The sequence below is a fragment of the Phoxinus phoxinus genome (genome assembly GCF_949152265.1).
Source record: "Phoxinus phoxinus genome assembly, chromosome: 21".
In the NCBI taxonomy this organism is placed as follows: Eukaryota; Metazoa; Chordata; class Actinopteri; order Cypriniformes; family Leuciscidae; genus Phoxinus; species Phoxinus phoxinus.
In genome coordinates, this window is record NC_136896.1 from 11136513 (window position 1) to 11164128 (window position 27616).

Below are 27616 nucleotides of genomic sequence, written 5' to 3' on the forward strand. Positions count from 1 at the left end.
CCTCAGAGATTTTGAAACACAATGACATGATAGCATCACTCAGTTGCTGCAGATTGGACGGCTTCACATCCATGATGCCAAACTCCCATTCCACTACATTCTAAACGTACTCTATTGGATTGAGATCTGATGAGCGCGGAGGCCATTGGAGTTCAATAAACCAGTTTAAAATGATTTTAGCTTTGTGACAATGCATTATCCTGCTGGATGTACTGTAGCCTGCAAAAGATGGACACACTGTGGTTATAAAGGGATTGACATAGTCAGCAACAATTTAAACAATGCTCAATTGGTACTAAGTGTGCCACGGAAATATCCCCCATATCACCACCATCAGCCTGAACTTTTGAAACAAGGCAGGATATGTCCATGCTTTTATGTTGTTTAACCCAGTTTCTGACCCTACCATCTGAATGTCGCAGCAGAAAAATCCAGACTCCTCAGACTAGGTGTTTTTCCAATCTTCTATTGCCCAATTTAGTTGAGGCCGTGTGAACTGTAGCCTCAGTTTCCTGTTCATTGCTGACAGGAGTGGCACACGGTGTGATCTTCTGCTGCTATCCATCTGCTTCAAAGTTCGACGTGTTGTGCATTCAGAGATGCTCTTCTGCAGACCTTGGTTGTAACGAGTGTTTAATTGAGTTAATGTCGCCTTTCTGTCAGCTCGACCAGTCTGGCCATTCTCCTCTGACCTCTGGCATCTACAAGGCATTTTTGCCCACAGAACTGCTGCACACTGGATATTTTGATATTTTGTGTGAAAATCCCAGTAAATCAGTAGTTTCTGATATACACCAACAAGTTGGCAACAACCATGCCAAGTCATTCTGATGCTCGGTTTGAACGTCAGCTGATCGTCTTGACAGTCACCATGTACATGTTTCTATTTCAACAACAAATTGAAGTAGGAACCTAATTATATCATTAGAAAGTTGATATAAAAACGGCCTTATGTATAATTTAAATATTTGTATATGCCACGGTTGTGTTCTGTTTCTGTTGATTATTTTCCCAGTTCACCTGCCGGTTTGAGTTCCCATTAATCTCCTCGGTTACTGATTGATTAGCTATTCTGTTCAGCCGTGTACCCGATTACTCTCCTTTGTTTGCCTCATGCATTTATACTAGGAGTTTCTGCCTGTTCCTTTGTCCATTCGTTTTTGCAAGTAGCTGTACCCTTATTCTTCTGAGTTTTTCTGTGTGTTATATTAAAGCTTGTTGTAATTGTATTCCTGTCGTCATGCGATTCATCACAGCAACGCGTGACAGTATACAACTCATTTGTTTTTATTAGTGTTGATAATTGTATCAAAAAAATTTAAGAATTAAAGAAATTGAATGCAATTGTTAATTTTAAAATGTACTATTATAGTATGTACCACGTTATATGTATAGTTTACAAAATTTTGAGATTAAATTAAAACCAAAACTCTAAATTACATCTAAATTTCAACCTAGCCTTATATAAGAGACATATACTATCATATTTTATAGTGTATAAAATATATTTTCTCATTCCCATTGCACTGGGATTTGTTTGTAAGTTAAAGAAGAACTGGAATAACATTGAGACTCCAGGGCTGCTTTCTGTTAACATAACTTTTTGTTCAACATTTCAAGGTGAACTAGATTCAAAGATCGCAAAATATGTTCTCTTTATAAATTACTGTACAAAATACTGTCCACATGGATCAATAGGATGTTATTGTAAAATATCTGTGAAATATATACATATGTATCTGCTGTGAAGCCAACAAGAAGTGTTTTGTCCAATCAGACCTAATTTTTCTTGTTTTCTTCTCAAATAAAATAATCTGTAGCAGATAGATTAAAATATTATAATTTTAACATGATTATTTTTGAAATCTCGTAAACTTTGATTTGATTCATTTACAGTAGCAGTATGTGAGAATAATGTTAGATGGATTTAAAGTATGACTCAGCAATGGCACACAGCAAGTTCTTTCCTCTGCTGTGCAGTGCAAGAGGAATTGGTGAAGAGATGAGTATATTGTATTGTCCTGAAAATCCAGTGAGGATTTGGTGTGTTCTCATACAAAGCCTCAAATCCGCACCTTTGGGATGCAAAGTAATCCAGTGTAGTAAGCAGTTTTATTCTGTGGCTCTAGTAGTGTGTTCCTGCTCATCTGAGACCTGTCCATAGGGGTGCTCCAGTTGGCACAGACAGTGTGTCACTGCTGAGTAGAGTGTGTGCCATTGATCTTTAACAGCCTTTGATTCAGCAATGGTCAGCCTGCACACGTCATGCATGCATGGTCCCACGTGGGCACTGGTCACGAACCTGTCTGCTGTGGCCCCTAAAGGTGTGTTTGACTGGGAACATGTTACAGCTGCCTAATCCGTTATGGTTCAGTGTAGGACCGCAGTGACTGCAGGCATCTCTGTGTCAGTGTGGTTGTCACTTCTTTCCTTTTCTCACATCATTGGTGCCAGTCTGTTTGTGAGAGCACAGTCTAAGGCCCCATTTACACTGCATGGTTCAAGTGACCCAATTCCGATTTTTTCCTCTCATGTGGCACAGATCGGATATGACCGGCGAACGTGTAAGCAGGAAAAAAGTTTAAAATTCGGATTTTTCTCAGATCGGTTTCAGGCCTCACTCATATGTGGAAATGAATCGGATACGTGCATTTGCATGTGCCATATTAGAAGACAAATCAGATATTCCCCAGTAAATGCGAGTCGTACGTCATTAAAAAGGGGCCGTCAGGACGTCAACTCAGATAACTGTGATCGACTTATCAATGGCGCGATGGAGGACGAAGGCTCAACACAGTGGAGTTTTTCTCCTCCTTACGAGAGAAATGTTTTGCTGACCTTTGAAAATAGTGCGGAAAGTAAAACACCGGATAATTTGAGATGTAGGCTACGTATGAGCTCCAACGTGTCCCGAATCCACAGCCAAAAACAAATCATCCACCCGCCACTCACCCGCACCAATAATTTGATCTGATTTAAGTATCCGCACCCATTGGTCAAATTACTATTATTATTTTGTGTTGTAACGCATGAGGATAAATTGATTATCATCACCTTCAACGGCGGACTCGGCGACGGTTGATGCGCGCATATCTGGTATATTACACTGATGAATGAGCGCTGCTTTTAAATGAACATTTCTTTAAAACAAAATTTATTTGACAGAATTTCATTTTCTTAATGGCATAAACAGGCTTTACTCCCTTGAAACTTAAACTGGAATGGAACATGCTCATATTTTAGAGAATGTAGTTAATAGTTATTTTCGTTAATAATGATTTATCATATCCACCCGCGACCCACCCGAAATTAATCAGAATGTTATTTTTATTACTTGACATCGCGCTGTTTTACTTAATTTTCCGGGTCAGAACGTCTACATTGGGTTGTTTCGGCAGTGTATAGTGTAAATGCAAATATCGGATACGGTTCACTTTTAAAAGATGGATGTAAGCGGGTCGTCAAAAACAAATTAGTAAGTGTAAATGCAGCCTTAAAGCATTCGAAAATTATCTCTGTCTGTCTGTCTGTCTGTCTGTCTGTCTGTCAGAAAACACCACCAAACATGGAGTGCTCATTTACTTAAAGGCGGGGTAAGCGATAATAGAAAAACGCTGTTTGAAAGTTGGTCGGATCGACACAACCAGACACATCAGCAAACGTGTAGCCAATCAGCATTAGGGGGCGTATGACTGTGGAGGAGAGAGAATGAGCTAAAGGGAGATTTGAAGAAAGACTGTAGAAAGAGAGATGGCTGAGAGACATTACAAAAGAGAAAAGCTCATACTATCACTGGAAAATGAAGGGTTATGATCAGGAAAGAGCTTTAGGACTTGCGTTAATATTAAAAACGCTGTCAAGCGCTGGAGAGAGCTAAGTGGGAAGACCTGAAAACAGACGCGGATGTTGCGTTGATTCCGCTCTATACGTGAGCAACATTGGTTTTGAGTGTCTTTTTTGTCTAGATCTGCTGTGATGTTGGCAACTAACAAACTCTTGTTAGTATTTACTCTTGTGTACTGTATGTTCAATTTTGTGTTTCCTTGTACGTTCATCATCTTTGCTTTATTTTTCGTAAAGCGTTATTTTGTTGCGCTTCTGCTACTATAAATAGACATCCACTCATGCATTGCGTGTGTAACGGAGGCCAGCTTGTGAGAGTTGTGCAGGCTGATGACTGTAGAGAATGCAGTGTTTACTGTTTAGCATCCTTGTTAGTGCACTCGCCTCACATGTCAGTGATCGGGGTTTGAGACTCGGAGCAGGGCAGTTAGGATTGGAGGGTGAGCTTTTGGAGGCGGAGCAATGAAGAGAGGGGTGTGTTTGTTTGGGTTGATTTCAAATATCAACAAAGTTCAGCAACGACTTTGAGAAATAACACACTACACCTTTAAGTATGCATAACTGTGTCTCTTGTCTATTGCCATTTGTAAATATTTAGATAATAAGAATACAGTTCTGAGTTGTCAATTGTTTTCATTAAGTAATTTAACGGCTCAGTTTAAGAAGCTTTTAGGAGCAGCATTACAGACATCAAAATTGAGTACACATTTTTCCATTGTTAAGTGACATCTGTGCTTTGGCACTTTTAAAAAGCACCAGTCGTCAATGTTAGTCAGTGCTGAGGTGTCTGACTGAAGGACTCCTCTACTCTACAAGCCTTATGGCTGGTTTTGTCCTCTTTTTTTTTTTTGGAGCCAGGTCACAAAACTGTCATGATGTGATTTACCAAAGTAGAACATCTAATGGATCAACATCCTTTTTTGGTCATGGAAGTTCATGGAATTTTAATAACTTTCCTATATAATCAGAGAAATAGGCTTATAATGCACCTAACCTTAGCCATAAGCCCAACCTTAACCCTACAATCTGAATAGAAAACACTGTATTGACTTTCTAAAGTCGTGTTTTGTAATATCTATTCAGTTCTTTACTAGTCTACCACAGAATGCCTCTTTTTATTTATTTATAGACTTAAAATGTAAAAAGTACAGTATATGCATTTAGTCTCTTTTAGGGCAAAAGAGGCTGAGTGATAGTAGAGTTGTTGCTCACACAAGCAATGTACACACACACATGCACATGTCATATGGCATGTACGACCAGCCTATCATCGTGTCTGCCATTTGTCATCGACCTGCCAGACTGACGGCCTCCTGGAAATGACGAATAGGCTCCAGACAGAGATGCGTTCCTCAAATGTTCAAGCAAAGAGAATGTGCTCATGTAGTTTTTGTGTGTATGTGTGCTTGTCTGTCTGTTTGTGTGAACAGGAGAAAAGTAGAGAATAGAAAGGGATGATGCTAACAGAAGACTGAAAGATTAAGAGGCGCCAATTCCTTGTGTCTGGTGGTGGAAGTACAAATTTGTACAGAAAGCAACGATAGTTACAGCGGTTAACCAAACTCCCTGTGGATGTAATTAAAACAAGTACTCCTTCTCCCCCCATATGCCCCTAAAGGTTAGAGCAATCATAACTGCGATGATGATGATGATGATATTGAAGATATAAATTGCCTCCAGCTTTGCATTGTTTGTGTTTAGAGCTTTCTCGCTGTCAGCCTCATAATCATGGCTGCAATGTGTAATAGCCAATCAGTGGCAATAAATGAGTGGAATGTGTGGCAGAAAGTGATTGTGCATAAGTGCATAGACATGCATTTTCCCTCCTTTAGAGATCCGTTTTGATTGCATCTATGCCTGCGCATTTATGCGCATTCACTCCACTCGTGTTTACAGACGCAGTTAAGTTGCATCTCCCTCGTGAGTGCTATTACATAGAAAAACCCTCATGTACATTAGCTGTCCCTGCTGAAGATTCAACAGGGATGGCTTCTCATAAGTATCCCCACCGTCAGAGCAAACATGGTTGCCAAACAAACACATTTGTGCTTTGTCCCTACAGAGGCTCATTCCTGTTTTTCCCCTGTCTGCCTGTCGGGCGTCTCATTCATTCGTCCTCCCGGGCCCTAGAGCCTTGTGACTGAAGTTAGGCTGAGAAAGAGCTTCATTTACTGCCAGCGAATGAGAGGAGAGGCTCCTTCACGCCTCATTGGATCTGTTTTCACTCGCTAATTTCCCGCCTCTGTTGGCTGTCCCGTACACGTCTGGGCCGCGTCTTGTCCCCTGACGCCTGTCACTCTTTCGCTCTCCGTTTTTAAGTAATGCCATCCTCTCGCTCGCATAGGTGCCTGTGTACGCTTCACAGCACACTGTTCCCATTGCAAACCCATCCCATATTGCAATTTGAGTTTGCCGACATGCGCTGTGATCTCGCACTGGTCCAGTGAAGGGAGGCTGCAACAACTCATCGATAAAATTAAAAATAACTGATAGTGAAAATAGTAAATTATTTGCATTTATGGCGTAAGTGACGCAGTGTTATTTTAGTGTAATATACTATTATTAATCATCTGAATTGTTTTAGTCGTTTTGTTTTGTGCTTTTGTCATTTTTATCAGTTTTCTTTTTTCTTTTCTTTTTGTTTTACAAATTTTAGTACTTTAAAATAATATTAGTTCTGAAATATTAATAAATATTTAGTATAAAGAAAATTTGTTTTAGATTCAGTTCACAATAACAACACTGAAGTGATGTATTTCTGTGAAATAAACATCATGCTGTGGGAAAAAACACAAGTTGTCAAAATCATGAGAGAACTTTGTTTAATACTGTAAAAGCACTCATAAGAAGTTTCTTGTCGGTTGTTGTTGAGGAGTGTGTGCTGTTGAGAGGTGTTTTTCTCTAGTACGATGTAATACATTCACACGATTATTTCCATTTTGCATAAAGGCTCATCCAGACAGTGTCTCAGTTACACTTCACAGACTTCATGAAGCGAGAAAGTATGCACATTGGCGTCTAACAGAGAAAAGCAGTGCAATAGTGTTTGTAAAATATACATTTTATAAATATTCATCTTAAATTTAACTTTTAAATTTACAAATCTTGAGTGTACTGTAATACAAATAATATGTTTTATGAGATCAGTAACTGTAAAGGGATTTACATGCAAGAAGTCTCTTACATTTATCGGAAAAAGAAATGACAGCATCATGTTGCTATGCCACATGCTTGTTGATTCAAAAGTAAGTTTATAATGTTACAAAATATTTTTTTATTTAAAATAAATCCTGCTCTTTCGAACTTTCAATTCACTAAAGAATCCTTAAAAAAGTATCATGGTTTCCACAAAAAAAAAGAAAGCAGCACAACCGTTTTCAATATTGATAATAATAAAAAAAATGCTTCTTGAACACAAAAACATATATTAGAATTAATTCTGAAGGATCATGTGACAATGAAGACTGCAGTAATGATGCTGAAAATTCAGCTTGGCATTACAGAAATTATTAAATATTTTTGCAATATTTCACAATATTACAGATTTTTTAGATCATATTTTCTCCATATGTTTTGACTGATTTTTATAGCGCTCTAGTATTATTTTTTTGTGCGCACGTGTGTGGTGTGCAACAGAGCAATAGAGTTTGCAGAATGCTAGATAGCTGTCTCTGCATATTTAACTGGTGTATCTGAGAATTGTAACATCCAAAACATTACCCACTTCACATTTAACCTCAATTAGAATGAGCAAAGGACACTGCAGTTAGGAAGGAAGTATGTAGTTATAAAGATAAAGAGAGTGTTTGACCAATTGTAATTAATCAATTTTTATCTTTTTTCGGCCTATTGAACTAGCAGAATGTATCGATCAATTACAAAGGAAATGAGTAAAATGAACACCGAAGATTGTGTCCAGAGTTGCAAAGGAGATAATGAGTGACCAATACTAATAGATTATTGAATTATTGACTAATAGATTGATTGCCACATGCGCCTGCAGAGCGAAGAGAAAAGCAGGTCAGGGATGGTCTTTGAAATTAAAGTGTCTTTCTCTGGTTGGATGAAGCTGTGAGAATATTTAGGTTCAATATGAGATTGGACAGCAAAGTCTAACCCAGGCTGATCCCGCTGACAGGTTAATTATATGAACTGGCTGCGGTGGAGTGTAGCCTATCAGATAGAGGCAGAAATGAAAGCGGGATCATGCAGCAGTGAGTTCAGCTGTGAACTGATGGCTGCAGTAAAGGCTGCTGGCACCTGGCTTCACACTGGTTTTCTACTAGAAACAGATAGAACGCTAGAGAGAGAGAGAGAGAGAGAGAGGGAGATAGAGAGAGAGAGTGTGTGTACATGATAATCCCCTATGTTATGGGAACCAAATGTCCCCACAAGTATAGTAATACCAGTATACTGTAATTTGACCTTATGGGGACATTGTTTTTAATGGGTCCCAATGAGGAAAATATCTCATAAATATTAAATTAAGTGTTCCAAAAGTGAAAATCTAAAAATGCAGAGTTTTCTATGATTGGTAGGTTTAGGGGAAGGGTAGGAGGTTTATACAGTTTGTACAGTATAAAATAAATCATTACGTCTATGGGAATTCCCCACAAAAAATGGAAACCTGTGTGTGTGTGTGTGTGTGTGTGTGTTGCCTTGTAAACCCTACATTTTGGGGACAAAATATCCTCACAAAGATGGCAATATCCGAAATCCGTGTCCTTGTGGGGACATTTTTGGTCCCCATGAGGAAAACAGCTTATAAATCATGCTAAGTGATGTTTTTTACAGAAAGTTTTTTTTTGTGAAAGGTAGATTTAGGGGTAGGGGTAGTGTAAGGAGATAGAATACACAGATTGTACAGTTTAAAAATCATTATGTTTTTGGAAAGTTCCCATAAAACATGAAATCACAACGTGTGTATGCGTGCGTGCGTTTCCACGAGAAAATGAGACAGCGCTAGTCTCATTTGGTGATTATCACCTCTCGTCCCCACTTAAAATTGCACAATAGGAAAAACATGTCCGCCTTCATTACTTAATGCTAGAACAAATCAAGCCCAATGTTTCGAAATTCACAAAGCTGCAAGTAGAGTTAATCGTAGACGTTGACCCACAATTCATTTGGATTTCACCTTCCCCACAAGCAAACAAACAAAAATAATGAAAAGACACAATATCAAAGTTTAGCGCAACAGTGATGAGAACAAAATTGAGGAGAACCGTGTCAGATCATGTGACTAATGGACTCCAAAACCTTTAAGCTGCTGTCCTTGTATGAATATAAAAAATATGAAAAGGAAAGCAATTACCAGTGGCGGCCGATTGAAGGGGGGGCAGATATGTAATTGAGGAACTAGGGCTGCACAATTAATCGAATTTTAATCACGATTACGATTTTGGCTTCCCACGATCAAATTCGTGTGATCGTGCGATATTTTAAATGCGTCATTCTGTTCATAGAACGCTCCATATGAACGTTTTTTTTTTTTTTTTGCAAAGCCAATCTAGCGCTGGCTCCATGACGAGCCAATAATCAGAGTTGTTCCTTGCACCGCACAGCTTAGTTTCTAGATGTAGAAACTAGAATGTTTTGCCGGACTGGACAAAAGCGAAGCGAACTGGGCGAGATGAGACAGAGTGTGTCTGCGCGCGAGCAATAGTGCGCGAGAGAGTGTGTCTGGGCGCGAGCAATTGTGCGCGAGAGAGACCGAGGGTGTCTGCGCGCGAGCGATAGTGCGCGAGAGACTTCAAATAACAAGAGACTTTTCAAATAACAATGACAGAATTTTATTCACTGCCATCGGGATCCCGCTTACATGGCTACCTTCCAAATAAATCAATAATTTGACACAAAATATTGATTTAAAAACGATTGTATTGCTTCCGTGTCCATGACAACGCTCTGTTTTTCATGGCAACGGTGTGTTATCAAGAAATAACAGACTGCATTCTACATTAGAATTTAACCAAGCCATGTAATAATAGGTAATAATAATTATAACAGAAGATAATATATCTAGTCTATCCTAATAATTATTATAAATACAATGTTTATAACATATATATAATATAAAATATTAATCAATTATTTATTTTTATTTATTCTGGAGATGCACTGAATTTTGGTGAATAAGAGGACCCATTTTATTTTGATGCACATATTTGTACATTAGCAGGAAATGTAGCACAATATGGATGTAAAAAGCAGTTATAATTAGCCTATGTGACAAATCAACAAATAATCGTGATAATTAATCGTGATCTCAATATTGATCAAAATAATCGTGATTATCATTTTGGCCAAAATCGTGCAGCCCTATGAGGAACAGATCTCATTTCCCCCCCAAATAATTTGTTTGCTCGCAAAACATGGTTTCGGTGCAGCTATTTCATCTCAGCTGTGAGTGAACATACAGACCTCTGAGCTCAGGTGGAATAGGAGCGCTCCGCGCAGAGCAAGATTAAGGGAATCTCGAGGACTGTTTGTGTTGTTCCCTCTGCAAACTCATAGCCGGCACTATGCAGAACATAAGCAAACACCCACTTCAGGTGCGAGGTTCCAAAAAACCGAAGCTAATTAAAACGATGTCTCCTTAGAGCTGGAGGGGTGATGCAGACACAAAATCTGCCTGTGTCACTCACACGCTCCACCCCTGAACGGCTGTTTTTGTTAGAGTGTGGAGCTGGCTTTGCGAAAATCACAACATGCCTCAGAGCAGAACAGTTTTGATAAATATGTCTAGGAGTGCTGCGCTCTGGTGGAACCCATTTTGAAAAACTGCTCCATCAGTCTGAAGCTACATTTTGTGTGTCAGGGCAAACTCTTTTTTAAATGTCCTTCCAGGAAGTGGTCTGTTTTTCTTTAGCACTCTTTTTGTGTCTTGTGTCTTTTTGTGTTTTGTTTCTCTGCTCTTTATAAGCGATTCTCTCTCACTCTCTGCTAGTTATAATAGAAGTAAATAGTTGACCAAACGCTTATATCTGGAATGTGTGAAAATGGCTATATTTAAATGGATTTATACACACACACATGCACGCACGCACACCGACTACTTTATTCAGCTAAATAAAGGCAAAGCTAAATGTGATATTAATTATACTGGGTTTATGTGATGATTGTTGTAAGTTTATTTAGATTTGATAATGTTCTGGAATTGTTACTAATAAATGATAAACAAAAACAGCCATCTGATCATTTGTGACCCTGGACCACAAAACCAGTCACATGGGTACATTTTCTGAAATTGAGATTTATCCATCACATGAAATCCGAATAAATAAGCTTTCCATTGATGTATGATTTGTTAGGATAGGACAATATTTGTCCGAGATGCAAATATTTGAAAATCTGGATTCTGAGGGTGCAAAAAAATCGAAACATTGAGAAAATGGCCTTTAAAGTTGTAAATTTATGTTCGCGATTGTGCTGCATTCAGTCACAAAAATAAAAGTTTTATATATTTACGGTATGATATGTACAAAATATACAGAAGTACAAAAAGGAACACGACCTTTACTTAATATCCTAATGATTTTTGGCATAAAAGAAAAATCTATAATTTTGACCCAGACAATATTAAATATTAAGCCTATTAAATGAAAAATGATTTTAAATGGTTATAATGACTAATTTTATCCTCAGAAATAATATTAGTAGTATTATTTTGGTAATGGTATGGCCTGTGAAGGTAAAACAATACCATTAGGCAAATTTTGTTTAAAAATCTTTATAATATAGTGTTATATATCTTGTTTAATATTAATGAGTTAGAAGTTAAAATTAGATGTAGGCTACTTTTAAGGCAGTGTACAAATAAATGTTGAAGTTAAATTAACATTTAAATATTAAAAACAGGAAAGGTTCACTCTTAAATTCTCTTAGACTTTGGATATCCAGCAGACGCCAGTGAACGCTATAATCTCTAAAACATCCAAAATGTCAGCCAACCAGGCCTACTCTGCTGTATCAGTCAGTGCTTTCTGCCAGGTTTATGTTTTGCTAAAGCAACTCTGTTTTTGCAGAAGTACAGTTCAAATGTGAATAAACAGGTTTCATGTTGGCTGGAAATATGTAAGATGGGCTTCACAATTATGAGAGCATAATTTGGTCTCTCACTGAAATGATTGCAGCATAAAGGTGAAGTGTGTAATTTGTGCGGCACTAGTAGCACCAAACAAAATAGCAATTGGCTGAACATAACAGAAGTGGCTCAACCAGTGGTGTGATTTTTGGGTTGGGTCTACCCAACTGAAAAATGGAACATGTTGGAGGCCATTTTTTTTTTTTTTTAAAGTTCTGATTGTTTCTGCTAGAATTACACACTTCACCTTTTAATTTGTGTGAGGTGAGCCACTCAGAGACAGATTGTTTCATCAAATTTGTGTACTCCCGATTAAATCTTATCTTTGGTTCTTGGAAGAAGAAAAAAAAAGAAGGGAACATAATTGCATCTGCCCACTGCGAAAGGAGCCATTACAAACACAACTGATGCAAATCTGATAAAGTATGTTATATGAATGCGTGTTTGTGTTTCAGGGTATGTTTTTAGCAGCACATTTGTGTGCGTTTGAGCAGAGGAATCTTGTGTCTGTGTGTGTGTTTGCAGAAGTGCATATGCACACAGGCTATACTCCCCCACCTTCAGCTGGGCTCCTGCTCGTAAATCACAGGGCTGTTGGTTAATGAAAATCTCAGGCAGGAGGGAAGAGGAGCAATGCTAAGAGAGAAAGTGAGCGCAGCAACAAGGGCTATTCCTTTTCCCCCTCTCATAGGCTGGTCTGTTCTGCTCTCGTCCAATCTAGTCTCTTCTCCTTTTGTCTCCTCCCCTCTCATTTGTTCTCATTTTGTCTCCTCTCACATTTCCTAATCTCTGGCCCTCATCTGCTCCCTTTTCCGCCTGTTGTCTCCTTTTGTCTAATCGCCTCCCCTCGCAACTCTCTTCTCCTCCTAGTCTCTTCTCCACTTTTCCCTCCTCCACCCCATCCTTCGTTCTCCTTATGTCTCATTTCCTTCTCTCTCCTCTTGACTTGTCTCATCCCCTCTCCTCCCATCTCCTTTGCTCTTCTCTCCTGTCATCTCTGTCTCTTCTCTTCTAGTCTACTCTCTTCTTTTATACTTTTCTCCCCTCTCCTTATGTCCCTCCATACCTTTAGTCTCCTCTCATCTCTTTTCCTTCCTACTCCTCCCCTCTTCTTTTGACTTTACTCATCCCCTCTCATCTTATCTCCCTTTCTCCTCTCCTCTCGCCTCCTCCTAGTCTCTCCCTCCACTTCCTGTAATCCAGCCTCATCTCCTCTTCTCCACTTGTCTTTCCTCTCCTCGTGTCGTATTTTGTCTCATCTCTCCTCTCATCCCTCATCCTCTGTTCTCCTCACTCGTTTCACCCCCTCCCCAATTTCTCCTCTCACTCCTCGTCTCCTCCCACCTTCTCCTAGTCGCTATCTAGTCTCTTCTCTTCTTCTCTGCTTTTCTCTCCATCCTCTCTCTGTCCTCTTGTCTTCTCTCTTTCCTTTTCCTCTTGACCAATCTCATCCTCTCTACTCCCATCTGGTTTCCTATTTTCTCCTATTCTTTTAACCTCCTCATCTCCTCTCCTCTTATCTCCTCTCCTCTTTTATTTCCTCTCCTCTGCGTTGCCTGGCAGCACTCCATCCCTCGTTCTCTGTGGTTGGATGAATGTCACAGGTCTGCATACTAAACAGGCAGGGAGCCTGGCACTTGGCAGGGCACAGAGGTTAAACAGGATCACACACATTCAGAGTCTGTGTCACTCAAATGCATCAGCACCCAGGGGGGGCGATGATAGACACTCCAAGGAGGCGAAGAGCGTGACCCCTCACTTGTTTAGAGTGTTTCAGGATGATTGGATCAGGCCGGCTCGTGCAGGAAACGGGTGGAGGGTGTGCTGAGTTTCAGCCTTGTAATCCTCTTTTCTGGAATCCAGAGAGTTGGCACCCCTTATGTTTGTTTGGATGAATTCAAGTGAACCACAGTTCGGATGAGCATACCAACATGGAGATTAGATTGCGGACAGGCCTTAATACTATCGCTCATCACGACAGCGGCGGCCTATTGCAAAAAATACTCAGCAGATGGCATGATATGTTATGTTTTAAATCATCTTCATCCATTAGCTTTTCTCTTCAAAAATCGATATAGAAATTTGATTAATTAACATTAATACGATCACATCGCCCATATAAATGGCATGTGCACTGATGCTAATGCTCACAAGCAAACAAACAGCAAGTACTGGACACGGTCATCTGGAGCAGAAAAAAGGTCAGTGTGGCCAGTCTTGCATCAGGCCTGTTGGTTTATGTGTCAGTGGGTCCTAATGTGTGCCCTGTGGATGCCCATCTTTGAGCCATATGCTGGGAGCAGTGCCAAGGGAAAGGGAGCAAAGAGACAGGAAGAGAGAGACTTCGAGACTGGCATGCACATACACCGCTCTCTATCCTGCTTTCTTGCATACTAAAACCAGGCCACCTGCTAGCAGTACATCACACCCTGCTTGCTTCTTCTCTCACACACATACACTGCTGAGACCATACACTACCTCACTGCCCACTGCTGAATCACATTTCACTCCAGAGGTTAGTGGAGGAATCGCTCTTCTGTTTTGTCCGGCGCTCTAAGGGAAAATTAAAAGAGACAGATACAGGGAGAAAGAAAATAACCATAGCTCACCTTTACTTGTAACTTGCTGCTATCTTTCCCCTCCAGTATGTCTCATCCATTTTTATTTATTCTTTTTTTGACTGGTATAGGAGTACTGCCTTTATCCTAGCTTCCCGCTGAAGAACTGTCTCCCAATGGCAGCAAACAGGAGAGGGTTTGAGCTTTCCTAATTCAGACAGTCATTTCCGTTTCATTTTCCTGGTTTCAGATATAATGCTCATCTGAGACTTGAGATCTAGGTCATGTTTTTTGCTGATACGCTGTGAGTGTTACTCATCTTAAACCTGATTTTCTGAATTCAAAAGGATATGTGTTTTCCATTGAGCTTAACGTGATTTAGCCAACTAGGACATGTTCCTGACTTACCTCTTGTTGGTTGTTAAACAATAATGCTAGCTGATGGGGGTTATATTTAGAGATTGGTTAAAGGTTAGGATTAGGGTTATTATTGTTTCAAAAGAGTACTTTTACTGGACCAACAAAGGATTTTAATCCAGTAAATCATGTTGTGTGCTTTATTCAAGACACTTGCTTCTGGCGAAAGATGAATTTGAATTCACAATTGAAAAAAAGTTTCTTTAACTCCAGGGATTGAACATTTACATTTTTAAGTCATTGTAAAATCATAAGAATAGCCCTTAGCCATGGTTAACTCACTGTAACACACAGTCTCGTGTGGCTTATTGCTTTAATTGTGATATTTTATATGATTAATTTAGTGTGAAATAATCATAAATTAAACCAAATTGTGTTTTAACACCAAAATGATTTTTAACACAAATTATGACTGTTTCTCAGCGGTGGCATCATTTTATCAAAAAACTTTCAAAAGTTAGTGTACTTTGTTACCAAGGAGACAACGGTGTCAGCGAAGAGCTTAAGATGACATAAGACATATTCAATTTGAGGGAAAACAAAATTCACAGATCAGCTTGATCACTTATTTTTTGTGCATCATTTACAATCAAGCTGTAGTTTTATCATATTATGCTAAAAGTGTGTGTATTCAGGAAATAACTATGAAATTAGTCTAATCGAGACTAAGGAGTGGGCCATTTAATTTCTTTCTTTCTTTTTTTATTATCTCAGAATGCTCTTAAACATTATATAGATTGATATGTTGATATGCATTATTGCTGGTTAGTGTGAAAAGAGTGTTACAATTTAACATCTGAAAAGGAGAAATTACACGTGTGCAAATCAAATAGCTACATACACAGTTGTCAGATCTGCTTTTGAGCATTGACACATTTTTTTTTTTTGTTCTGGCCCCTCATCCCCGCTTCCTCACCCCGTCTCTTTTTCACTCTCTTGTCTCTCAGTCCCCTCCCATTTATGCTGGCTCTGCACATCCTCCTGTGTCTCAGCTTGAGGATAAATATTTCATTGGGTGTTAAATATAGCTGTGCTCACATTGAAGCTGATGGAGCTACACTTCCTCTCCAGGACATGGGTTGAGGGGAAAGGGGAGGCCGTATAAGACAGGAGATTTGAGAGGACACCCAGCTTAAAGGAGACTCCCCTCCATCCTGGATCAGCCTTGCAGCTGTTCTCTTATCGCCAAGGTTATTCTGGTCAAACATCCAGAGAATTCTGTGGAACATGTGTTTCCCTTCTGCAGCATGCTAGCTTTCCCCAAGATGCACGTGAAAAGCAGTAGATCGCCTTTGATAAGGCTTCAGCAGCTACAGTAGCTGGTTAAGCTTATCAGTTACGTTTACATGGAAAGTCTGTTATCTACTACAGTATGTCTTCAGAGAGATGGCTCATTATAACTCCTCCTCTTATGGAGAAACATGAGACCGAGCAGAAACATAAAGCAGCTGCGTGTGAGCGAGGGAGAACAAGAGACAGAGGGAGATAAGGAGGAGGAAGAAGACGAACAAGAATAGTGAGATATAGGGACCGGGAGAGAAAGAGAGTGTACGAGCTTAGGCATGCATCCTCGGCGCTGGATAATGAATACATGAATCAGTTTGACGTTTTGAGAGTGTGGGAGGCAGAGCGATTTGAGCAGATCAAATGATGAATAACTGGCCAAATCTGCAGTACATCAGGAGACTTGGGGAGGCTAAAGGGTCCTGGGTTTGTTGCCTTGTGCAAAGAGACCTCATAAAAGACAATAGTGTGTCTGGATCTCCAGCATTGGGGATTTTACTGCTCCTATTCCTGCCGCAGGATATCAGCACATTGCTAGGATAACGTGCTATAAAATATCAATTAATGGCCTTTCTTTGACAAGTACAGAGAATCTTGTACCACTCAGGTTTTCTATCCATCCATCCAAAGAACAAGGCTTTTAAAACTTTTGCATGAGGTTGTTGCCAACCTCCTACAACAGCCTTCGCGTCGAAAGCATCTGATGCCTTAAAATTATGCTCACTGGGTTTAAGAACGTCCACTTTCATGTTCTTTAGATTTAAGAATACTTTGGCCTATTAATACTGCCACACATTTACTTAAAAAGAAAAAAAAAATCAGGAAGATAGAAGTCTTTAGATCAATGGCTGCTTTCAGTTTATGCATTTTTCACATTTTGGGCCTATAATTGTTTTTGTCACAACAGGTAATGAAGTTAATGGCATTTCAGATTTAAATTTCTTTAAAAGCATACGATCTGCACTATTATGCCATTATATATCTAATGTTATATCTATTTAGTTTTCTTTCAGTTAGGAAAGATGAGGACCCTTTTTTGTAGCATTTGAAGATGTTTGTAAGATGTTTCCTGCTTATGAATGGAAGGCTTGATAATTCATACCATTTTTTTCAAGTTACGCGGTTCAAAGTCATTTATGGACCATCATAGTTGGAGGTTGTGAAAGCACGTCATTTGCCTTTTATATTCTACTAATGCATGTGAAACATTTCTCTTAATTAAAGATGTTTGCTTTTAGCACGCTACAACCACTTAGATTTGTTCCCTGTCCTATTCATCATGATTTCATATTTTGATTGTTTTTGCATTGGCAGAAAATGGTTAGACTCTCATGTAACTCGTCGACACTGCTGGTTTTGTCTTAATTGTCACTTGCATTTAGTCAGGCACACTTTGTTCAGTCATGGCTGTCATTGTTTCCAGAAGAGGGTGCTGGGACGAGTCCATTTACCTTTCTAGATCCTACCCAGTTATTCTGTCAGAAATTTTTTTTCTGTTCAGAGCGGTAATGGGTCTTGTTTCTGGTATTAATCCGTCTTAAGTTATCCCTGTCTTCGCCTCGCAGTGGGATTTAATGAGTCAGTCTCCTTTTCCTCTCAGGGGAAGTCATCTGTCTAGACACTTTCAACTCTTCTTAACGGAGCAACAAATTGTCTTCCCTCGGTTTTCTCCTGTACAATTATGGCTATTTTAGGTAGCTGTAATAAACTTCGGAGCATCTTTTTCTTTTAAATAAAGTATTATGATGTAAATTGCCTATATGAAAGGCATGCTGTGATGTATTCTCTGTAATACCATTGTATGTTCAGTGAAAGCAAAAATGTATGCTCTTCCCTTAGAGCAAGGGTGACAACTCCTGATCTACCTGCCTACAGAGTTCAGATCCAACCCTGATCCAACACACCTATCTGTAATTACCCAGTACTCCTGAATATCTTAATGAGCTGGTTCTCGTGTTAGATCAGGATTGGAGCTGAACTTTGCAGGAAACTATATCTCCAAGTACAGGATTGGGCACCCCTGTCTTCAGTCAGTGGGTTTATGTTATTTAATCCTGATTTTGCTACTTCCTTAATGTTCAACATCAATCGCCCCTATTTCAGTAAATATGCTGCTTCAAACCTCTTACATTGAGACTGACCAGGATATCCATTGTGATTATGTTGATGCAAGCGCAGCTCGAAAAATCACTGTTTACTCAGAAACTTCTTCTGCCTGATATGTAAAGGTGCTTAGCTGACACTGCGATCCATTATACAAGTTTGTTGCAGTTTTGCTTGCCTCGTACATGCTGTCATCTGAGATGTCTAAACTGCAGGAATATCTAAATGAAAAATGGGCAGGGTACTCCACTTAAAAAAAGGAAGGAAAGAAAGAAAATGTTCATTTCATGGTTGGCTCTATAAAGAGATTAAGACGTCCTATATTCATATCCAAAAATTACTTACTGTAGCATCATATCTTACACAAGTAGGCCCTGTAGCACTCTCTATCTCTGTCATTTTTGTAAGTAAATCATCTTTTCATCTTCACTGTAATTCAGAGGTGAAAGCTTTTAATTTACTTAGCATAATAAAAATGCTCAAAGGACAGAGTAAAAATGCTCTTGCAAGACTAAAGACATTAGCAGATCTGTATACTTAATCCGTAGCCTTAGTGTGTTTCAGGCAATAATTGGTAGTCTTCATTTATCTCCATTTGTTAAAGTAGCCTATTGCGAGTTTGGCTTTCTGCAGGTTATCTGAAACATACAGAACCTGTTGGTTAAGAGTGAATGTGATTTCTCCCAAGTACGTGTTCCTGAATCAACATCTTTGTTGGAACCAGTCAGATTTGAGGGACACGTTTACAGTTGATGTCAACCTTAGGCTTGCAACCAAGGTTAGATGCTTCTATATCAGTGTTATTCATCTATCATTCATCTATCAACACTGATATTAGGGATAAGTTGTGGGTAGGATTAAGTTTAGGGATATGGATATGGTTAGGACTACATTTTCAGACAAGACTGTTGTACCAGGGTCAACAAAATATGTCATACTTTGCAAAATCAGGAGCACAACCATTTCTTGTCTTGTACCTCTATAGAACGTCACCCTGCTTAGTTTACATTAAAGTTTCAAATCCAGACATGTGAAAAGTGTCCATACTCGAACAAACAGAGCAATCATTACATATAGTGTCACAGTGGCTTACTTACAGTTCTCGCTGTGTTTTAAGCTAGGGATATTTTAGCATCGGAAAAAAAACTACACACTTCACAATTGCATTAACAATTCGCCTTTGGCTAAGCCACGCCCTAGAATGTAGATTGACCAATCACAGCGCAGCCAAGAACGAGCTGCCACAGAGGTCCGACACTTTTCCACAGCGCTCCATTGACTCCATTTGGTCTCGGCAGGCTACTACCGTCGTAGTTTTATTAAAAATCTGGTTAAACGTTGTGCCTGGGGCATTTGTAACACAGATACGCGTTTCCCAGAGAGGTTGGAGGGGGGTGTGTGTTTTTTTCTTTTCCCAAAACCGAAGTCAAAACCACACAAGTGTCGTCTTTGGATGAAACCGTGTGGACGTCCTCACAGCAAGCGAAACCCCTCAAGGATCAACAAGCACACTTTTGTGTCTCTAAGATACATTTGGCTTTTAACCTTACTGTGAAGTTATACTAGTTAGACAGTGTTATGCTGTTTTAGGTTATGATTTCGGTTTTCTACCATAATTGTTGATACGCTAGCACACGCTGCTAATAAATACAACTTTATACTCGCGTAGTCCGTTTGCTTTGTAATAACGATTATAGAAGTGAATAGAGAACTACCCAGCTTTGCATGAACAGTGTTGCTCCTTGATATTGTTAGTCCCAGTCTCCGTCTCGATTAGGATATGCGGTGGTTCATTTTTTGACTGTGACCATTATGATTTTGCCTCTATTTGGATGCCTTGTTGTTGCTTGCGTTTCACCGGTATGTCTTGAATATAGCCTTCGAACGCATACTGCAGCCCCTTTTGCCTATACTTCTATCAGACACTTTATTTGCTGCTTTATAAAAGTTTGATAAAATTTTAGCAGGAAGAGCTGTCACAGCATAAGCCATGTTGATACCAAACCAGAGCCCATATGAAGTTGACGGACGTAGCAACAGTAACTAAGGGAGGCGGGGCTTAGCCAAAGGTGAATTATGTTAGTACATAAAGTAGGGATGCGCCGATCCGATATTCAGTATCGGTATCGGCTCCGATACTGACATTTTTGCTGGATCGGGTATCGGTCAGACGAGGCCGATCCAAATCCGATATTGTGCGTATACTATTCTGTGCTATATAGTTAAGCCCCACAAAAACATTATAAAGCACCATAAAGTTGTCGTGCACTATAAGTGTTCTGAAGCCATTATATAGTATAATTTGAGATATAAATTAATATTTAAGTCATTAAATTCAAGATCACGTACACTTTTCCCTCCGCTGCGGCTGTCAGTCATTCTCCATTCAGCATCAAACAGCGCGTCGCGTTCGGTTACGACAGTCAACACGATGAACAACTCTCTCCAAGATGATTCAATGTTACTATAATTATACTTGATCTGTAGATAAAGGTCTATGGTTTTGCATTAAACAACTTTATCTTGCTGGACTTTATTGCTGTACCTTAACTACTTTCTACCGGGTGTCTGTCTCTCACAACACTGGAGTCAGAGCACTATAGCAGCTAACTGTTCTTCACGCGCACAGTAACATTTAAAACTGTTAAAAGAAAATAATAAATAAACTATTGATTAGATAGATACTGTATAATACTCTACGCATCAATATGTCTTTCCTTCGTGCTTTGAAATCTTCAATGTGGACTCGACGCGCTGCGCGCTGTGACTCGTGTTGCTTCAAGCGCATCATTCTGCGCTCGGGATGCGCATAAGCGCTGTGTGCCGCTTTTCATATCATGTTGCTGCCTCATTAAACCGCTGTGCTATACATTTAAAACATGTCTCAATTTTATAGTAGGCTATAAAATATTTAATCTTTTTGATTTTTGTTATCTTGTTTTTCATGAATGTATTTTACAACAATACAAAGAGCATGTAACGTTTTACCAGATTTAGTGTTACACTTATTCTCATATTTGTTCCCCACTAAATGTTTTTTCATGTTCAGATTTAATACAATTGTTGAGCACTTGTGATTTTTCTAGACTAAATTTTACTGCTTAATTATCCACTATTCTAGTTTATAATAGCATTTTTTGTCATAGATTATGGTCATATTTTTTTTTGATTTGTTGTTTTTCTTTGTATAATGAAGTTGTCTGTATTGAGTAGATTGTGTTTAACACACAAAAGAGTGATTATCAGTTCAACACACATAGTTATAGAAATTCTACTTGATAAAAAAAAAAAAACTGCCCTGGTATCGGATCGGTACTCGGTATCGGCCGATATTGAATTGCAGGTATCGGAATCGGTATCGGAAACAAAAAAGGTGGATCGGAGCATCCCTAACATAAAGTAATACTCTCATCACATCAAATACAGACTGAAAGCCACTCGGCTAAAACAAGATTTCCTTTTGCTATAGTTTCTGCATCAGCATAGCGCTACTATACACAGGAAACACATGTCAAAGTATTTTAGTGTTCCCTCCACAGCGGAGAAAGAATTGAGACATTCAGGAGCCATTAACAAACCGAATGTCATGAAGACGTGTCATTAAGTACTAGTATTTTATTTATTTATTTTTCAAAAATGGAACCAGTTCTCACTCCCAAACAGTAGTTGTGAGTTAAGAAAATGCTTATTGCAGAAAGTTTCCCCAAGGGCCTGTCATCCCGACGGGTGAAGGACAGGGCACGCTGTTACCGTGTGACAGATGCTTGTGTGTACAGCCATCATGAGCTGTCAGTAAGCAGAAGTGCTCGTAGCCCACCATCCCTCTGACAGCAAAGGCATACGCTTTTACGCACAAGTCCCACCACTAACCTCCATTTGTCCATGACAGGTGGCCCCACTGGGTAGGTGTGAGAGGAAAAGGCAAGGTGGAAGCTGTCAAAAGAGGACCACGTGCGTAGGGGACTTGTGTCATGGCCTGTACGTACTGAAATGCGTACAATAAATAAATCAACTCATACAGGGAGTTCAAGTTCATTTATTTTATCTCTGAGTAAACATATGGCAACATTACTCCAATTAATTATATAAACAATATACAACTGCTATTTCTGAATTAGTTAAATTTGCCTCAAAGCCATTACAATAGAGCTGATATAACAGCCCAACAGCACTTTTCAGTGATTCTTTCAGCAGCTTAAACTGGTTCACCAGTAGGCGGACACGAGTGAATCATTTACTCTAAAATGATTAGTTCAAAAACAGATTCATTCAGAAATGAAACTGTCTGTAAGTCACAAAGTCGTTTACTGAACCAATTCATTTGAAACACTGATTCATTCAGGAATGAAGCAAATGACTGGCTCTGAGTAATAATTGAGTCATATACTAATTTGTTCAAACACAGATTCATTCATGAATAAAACAAAAGACTCTCTTTGAGTGTGTCATTGAGCCATTTACTGAACCAATTTGTGATTGGTTCACATTGACATTGATTCATTCAGGAATAAAATGTGCTTTTCTTTGAGGGAGTCGTTTAATTATTTATATTTGAATCATTTGAACTTCCTTATTATTAGCAAAAATACCCAAAGTCACATACTGTGTCCTACTTTACTCAAAATTAACTTTATTTTATTGGACTGTTAGATAATAGCAATCACACTCATATAGTCATACCTCTCACATTCTCTTTGAAACACCATGAACAATTGGACGAATTGAGTGATAAAAAACAGTGAAACATCCTGTTGAACTGTATATCAGCTCTCTCGGGATGCCGCTGACCCATCAAATTAGAGGACCAGGAGAAACTATTTTATAATATGCTCTTAAAAACTATTTTTATTAGCGAAGACCGGATACAGTTTACTTAATTCATTCTGATGTATTGACATGCATTATTCAAAATATGCAAAACACCACAGAAATCGCCAGGGCTTCTGCATGGGTCCCAGAAGCTCTGTACGCTCAGCGGTCAGACACAGGCTCCCTGCCTCACTACACCACTCAGGAGAGAGCAGCAGGGCAGTGGGCAGCAGTGCATGATGGGAAAGCTAAGTCCAGGTTCCCAGAAGACCTTCCAGCTCTGTGTGTGTGTGCAGTGTTTGATGTGCAGTAAACAGCATAGAAGAACTCTGCTCATTCTAGTGTCTCCCCAGAGATATGCCAGCGCATAAGCACACTAATGAGCAGGGTGATTACGGGAAGGCTTTCAGGAAAATGTTACAAATGTAAATGTGCATGGCTGTCTCTGCCGTGACAGAAAGCATGTGTGTTTTTACACATGGATGTGCACGGTTTGCCCGCTATGTGGAGGTGATTATAGTGATGTGTTTTTAATATTTTAAATCCTTTTCCCTTTCATCTGTTCATTTTGTGTTCTGGGACTAGAAACCGAAAGAGAACACTATAGGGAATTGTAAATTAGAGTTAGGAAAGCCACGATTTCTAAATTGGTTGATTATTTTCGCAGCTGAGTTGTTGAACTGCTACATTACATACATTACATAATACTCAATATTGTGTGCAGAGCTGGCTAGTGGAACATCCGCCTGTAATTTGCTTTCATATTCAAAACTACTTGAATATATTTTGATCTTCTGTAAGTAGGTAATTGCATTTCAAAAACATTTGTACATTTCCTTCATTACTTACTGGTTATTACAAAATTACCAGCTGTCTTTTAGTGTGTCTGTTTATATTTGTATATGAAGTTAGAGTGTAACAATTGTCTGTCACAGTGGTTGTCCACTTCACCTCAAATGAGCATAGTGTTCAGTCATTTAGTTTTTCTTTCATTAGTATTGTTGCATTATAGCTACCAGCTGCAACTTTTAACTTTTAACCAAAAACCTAGCAGTAAAGAAGTTGTATGTTTGAATTTAAATGCATTGGAACTTTAGACAGCAGGAGAAAAATATTGGACATCAGAATTTTATATAAAGTGACAAAAGAAAATATCCGCCAGAGAGAGAACACTACTGAATACAGTATATGCTGAAAAGTGTCATCATATAGCTTTTTTTGTGACTGAATACATTTTGTTACGATTGCCCAGGTCCCCCCGACTACATTGCAGAAATATGTTTGCTCTTCTGACTCAGATTACATACACAATCTCACATATGCAGTTAAAATTTTTTACACTCTTTCACACAAAGTATTGGAAAGTCAGATTGTTTGTGATTCATTTTAGTGATATGGTTATTGGGACTATTCATTTAAATTAACCAGTTCAGTAAATAATGCATTTCTAAACTATTATTTTAATTTACCAATCAGAAGTGTAAACAACATTTGACTTTCTTTTAAATATATATTTAAAGAAACGAAATAATATTGTGTTTTAGTTATATAACAATTTGGGTAAGATGGATGGATGGATGGATGGATGGATAGATATGTGCCTTTTTCAGTGTGCATGAAGCAGGACGTTGTTGTTTTTTGTCCAATCGCTCATCACATATTCAGATGAATAACCCACTGGGATTTCTGATTAAATTTTGAACTGTGGTAAGACTGTTTTCATGTAACTTATCAAGGGACTTACTTGGGTAGATTGCCTTCCAGAAAAAAATGGTAATTTTAAAGCAACCAGGATGAATCAAATGTTATGACAAACCATTTTGGGAATAACAAGAGGGGAGGATTTATGACTAAATAACCAGAAGCTGAGCAATTATCATGTCATGCATGAGCTGGCCGCCCATGAAAGCGCAGTGTCTGATGTGTAGAGAGCGCTCTCGAGTCCCAGGTGCACGGTGGGAATGCAGTCATTTTTTCTCTCTGATGGCCTCAACTGGTGACAGCAAACTTGAGATGTGATGAGATCTGCATAATCATCTTTTAAAGTTCTTTGTGTTATATCTGTTGCTGTTATTTTGCCGTGTTTGTAAAAGTTTGTCTTTACAGCAAAGCCTGTTGCGGGTTGAGGAAAATCATTACCTCCCTGCAGACTTAATTAGGCTGGATGGTGAGGGTCGTCGCCCACATGCTCCCAGTTTCCGTTCTGTTTCAATAACCTATCAATAGAAAGCAAAAGAATAAAGCAGGCATTGTGGGTGCTGTGCCTCAGTTCTGTCCCCGCAGGCGTTCGGCACCTTTGATTTAATAAACTCGTCAATGATCACTCCTAAAATGAAGCTGATTGCAAATAGCTCTTTTGAATCCCAGAGCATCGATTGCGATGATCATTAATTCGCTGAGCACTTCCACCAAATCCCTTGAAAGATCATGTATTTATTATACTGGATCCCCCCAACCCCCTTTTAATATGGACCTGTGCAATGATTATTGCATGTTCTGGCGGTCCTTGCCTGCGGATGGGCTCAATATGGCAGGTTTTATGAGCACCTATATTAGAGCTGTAGTGGCGAGAGATCAGTCCATAAGTAGCCCTGGGTCACACAGTAAACACTGCTGATTGCTGATCGACTAGCCAGTCAGCAGCAGTATACCAGTCAGGTTTGAAACGCCACTCTGGAGAAAAATGAGACTAATAATCTACCCAACAGAATCCTCCGTTTTAACAACAAAATGTGCAGATCAATGGTCGTTTGATCAATGCGTCTGAGATGATTTATACCGAGTCATAAAACCCACCGTTTCTATGGACACTTGAACAAGAGGATATGAAAAATCCAGTCGGATGCTGTCTGAGGTCTAGGATAAGGCATTTGCCGCTGTTATTGTATTGTTTACGGTGCAAAGCAGTCGCTTTTGGCCACCGTGCGTAATGGAGTCATCCATCGCGGCTTTCTCAAATGAACGAAGCATCTTTGTTCTCTTTTTCTCGTTTCAACAATTTTCTAATCCTTCATCGTCTTCTGCACCAGTGACCCGAGATTTATCCATCTAGACGCGAGAACAACAGATGGATTTGACCTTTCCTGTGTGACTGCAGGTGTCTGGTGCTGTTTGGATTGCCTTGTTTTTAAGCAGGACGCATGCTCGCTCCGAGACTGCCTCCTCTGCTGGCAGCTGCAGACTACAGATGTAGCTTTCGAGTGGGCAGCGGCATCTTTGCAGCGCTTATGAATGTCTCTGCTTTATTTCATTCCGTGGCAGATGTCTGGGAGATTATGTGTGTTCATGTGTGCATGCTTTCAGTGCATTGTTTTCTGCTTATGGACATGGTTGGTGGCGGTATGACTGTGTAAACATGTACCAGGTGCCGCAGGCCCGGGTTTTGTATTCAGAACAACTGCTAACAACACAGCAGATGTTGATGTACATGTTGAAGTCAGGCAAGCAAAGAAGGGTCAGAGGAACCAGATTCATTGGACGTGCTCTGTTCTGATCCAGATTAAAAGGTGCAGGCAATCTTTTATAAGCAGCAGTCCTTCCTGAGATGAACTGTTTATGTGAATCATCTCTGCAGTTTGTAGGGAACAACAGGAAGGTGCTAATGCAGACTATTTAGCTTTGACCAGCATGCTGATTCATTAGCATCAGTCTTGATTAAGAAGGTTATTTTTTGTTCATAAATTGCACAAATTAGATATATTAAAGAGACGATGCATTGCGGGTCCGGTTATGTTAAGTGCTACAAACAGTCTGTGAAAAATCAGGCAAATACATATGTATGATTTGTCCCCACAAAAAATGTAAGTTCATTTAAAATAACAATCAGGAGGAACTGTTTCTCTAAAATGGTCAATTAAATCTCAAAGCTTCATATAAAAGAGAGACTGGACATTGATTGAGCTTGTTTGATTATTTGGGATCTTAATCATAATTAAGCCCATTATCATTATACATTATTTTGTTATCATCTATTTTATTGTAAGAACAGGCATATATTTATTTAGGTTAATACATTTAACAGTATCTATGTTAAATGTATGTATTTAAAAATGTTGTTTAAATATTTCTTGGGCATTTTTTGAAACATATGTATAATATTTAATAGTTAGTAATACATTTATATTCCCCCCACACAATATAACATACAAAAAGGTCTAGCTGCTTAGTATATAATATATATTATATATTTGGCTTGAAAACGTTAGAAAAATCTCTTTTGTAGCTTATAACATGCGGTTTATTATCTCTGATGGCCTGTCATAAAACCCTTATACCCCATATAAGCTCTATAATAGACTCTAGAACATTTTCTAGTCCTTACATGGGCTCATTTGTAATCAGTGAAGTGATTGTGAAACCATCGTACTTGAACGTGTGATTCAATTAACACCATTCATGTCATAATATTGAGAACTCATTCAGATGCAATTTTATCTCTGGAATGGACATTATGGAAATGGATGGATTATTAGTGTTTGATTCATTTGATTAAACGTATTTAATCTTGATTAATCTC

The 27616-nt window shown here is 39.0% G+C and overlaps 1 protein-coding gene across 4 annotated transcripts in view; it reads left to right on the forward strand.

Annotated features, from left to right (window-relative positions):
- nrg3b (neuregulin 3b) overlaps positions 1–27616 on the forward strand; it is a 136966-nt gene that overhangs the window by 55025 nt on the left and 54325 nt on the right. The gene's annotated exons all lie outside the window — the stretch shown is intronic.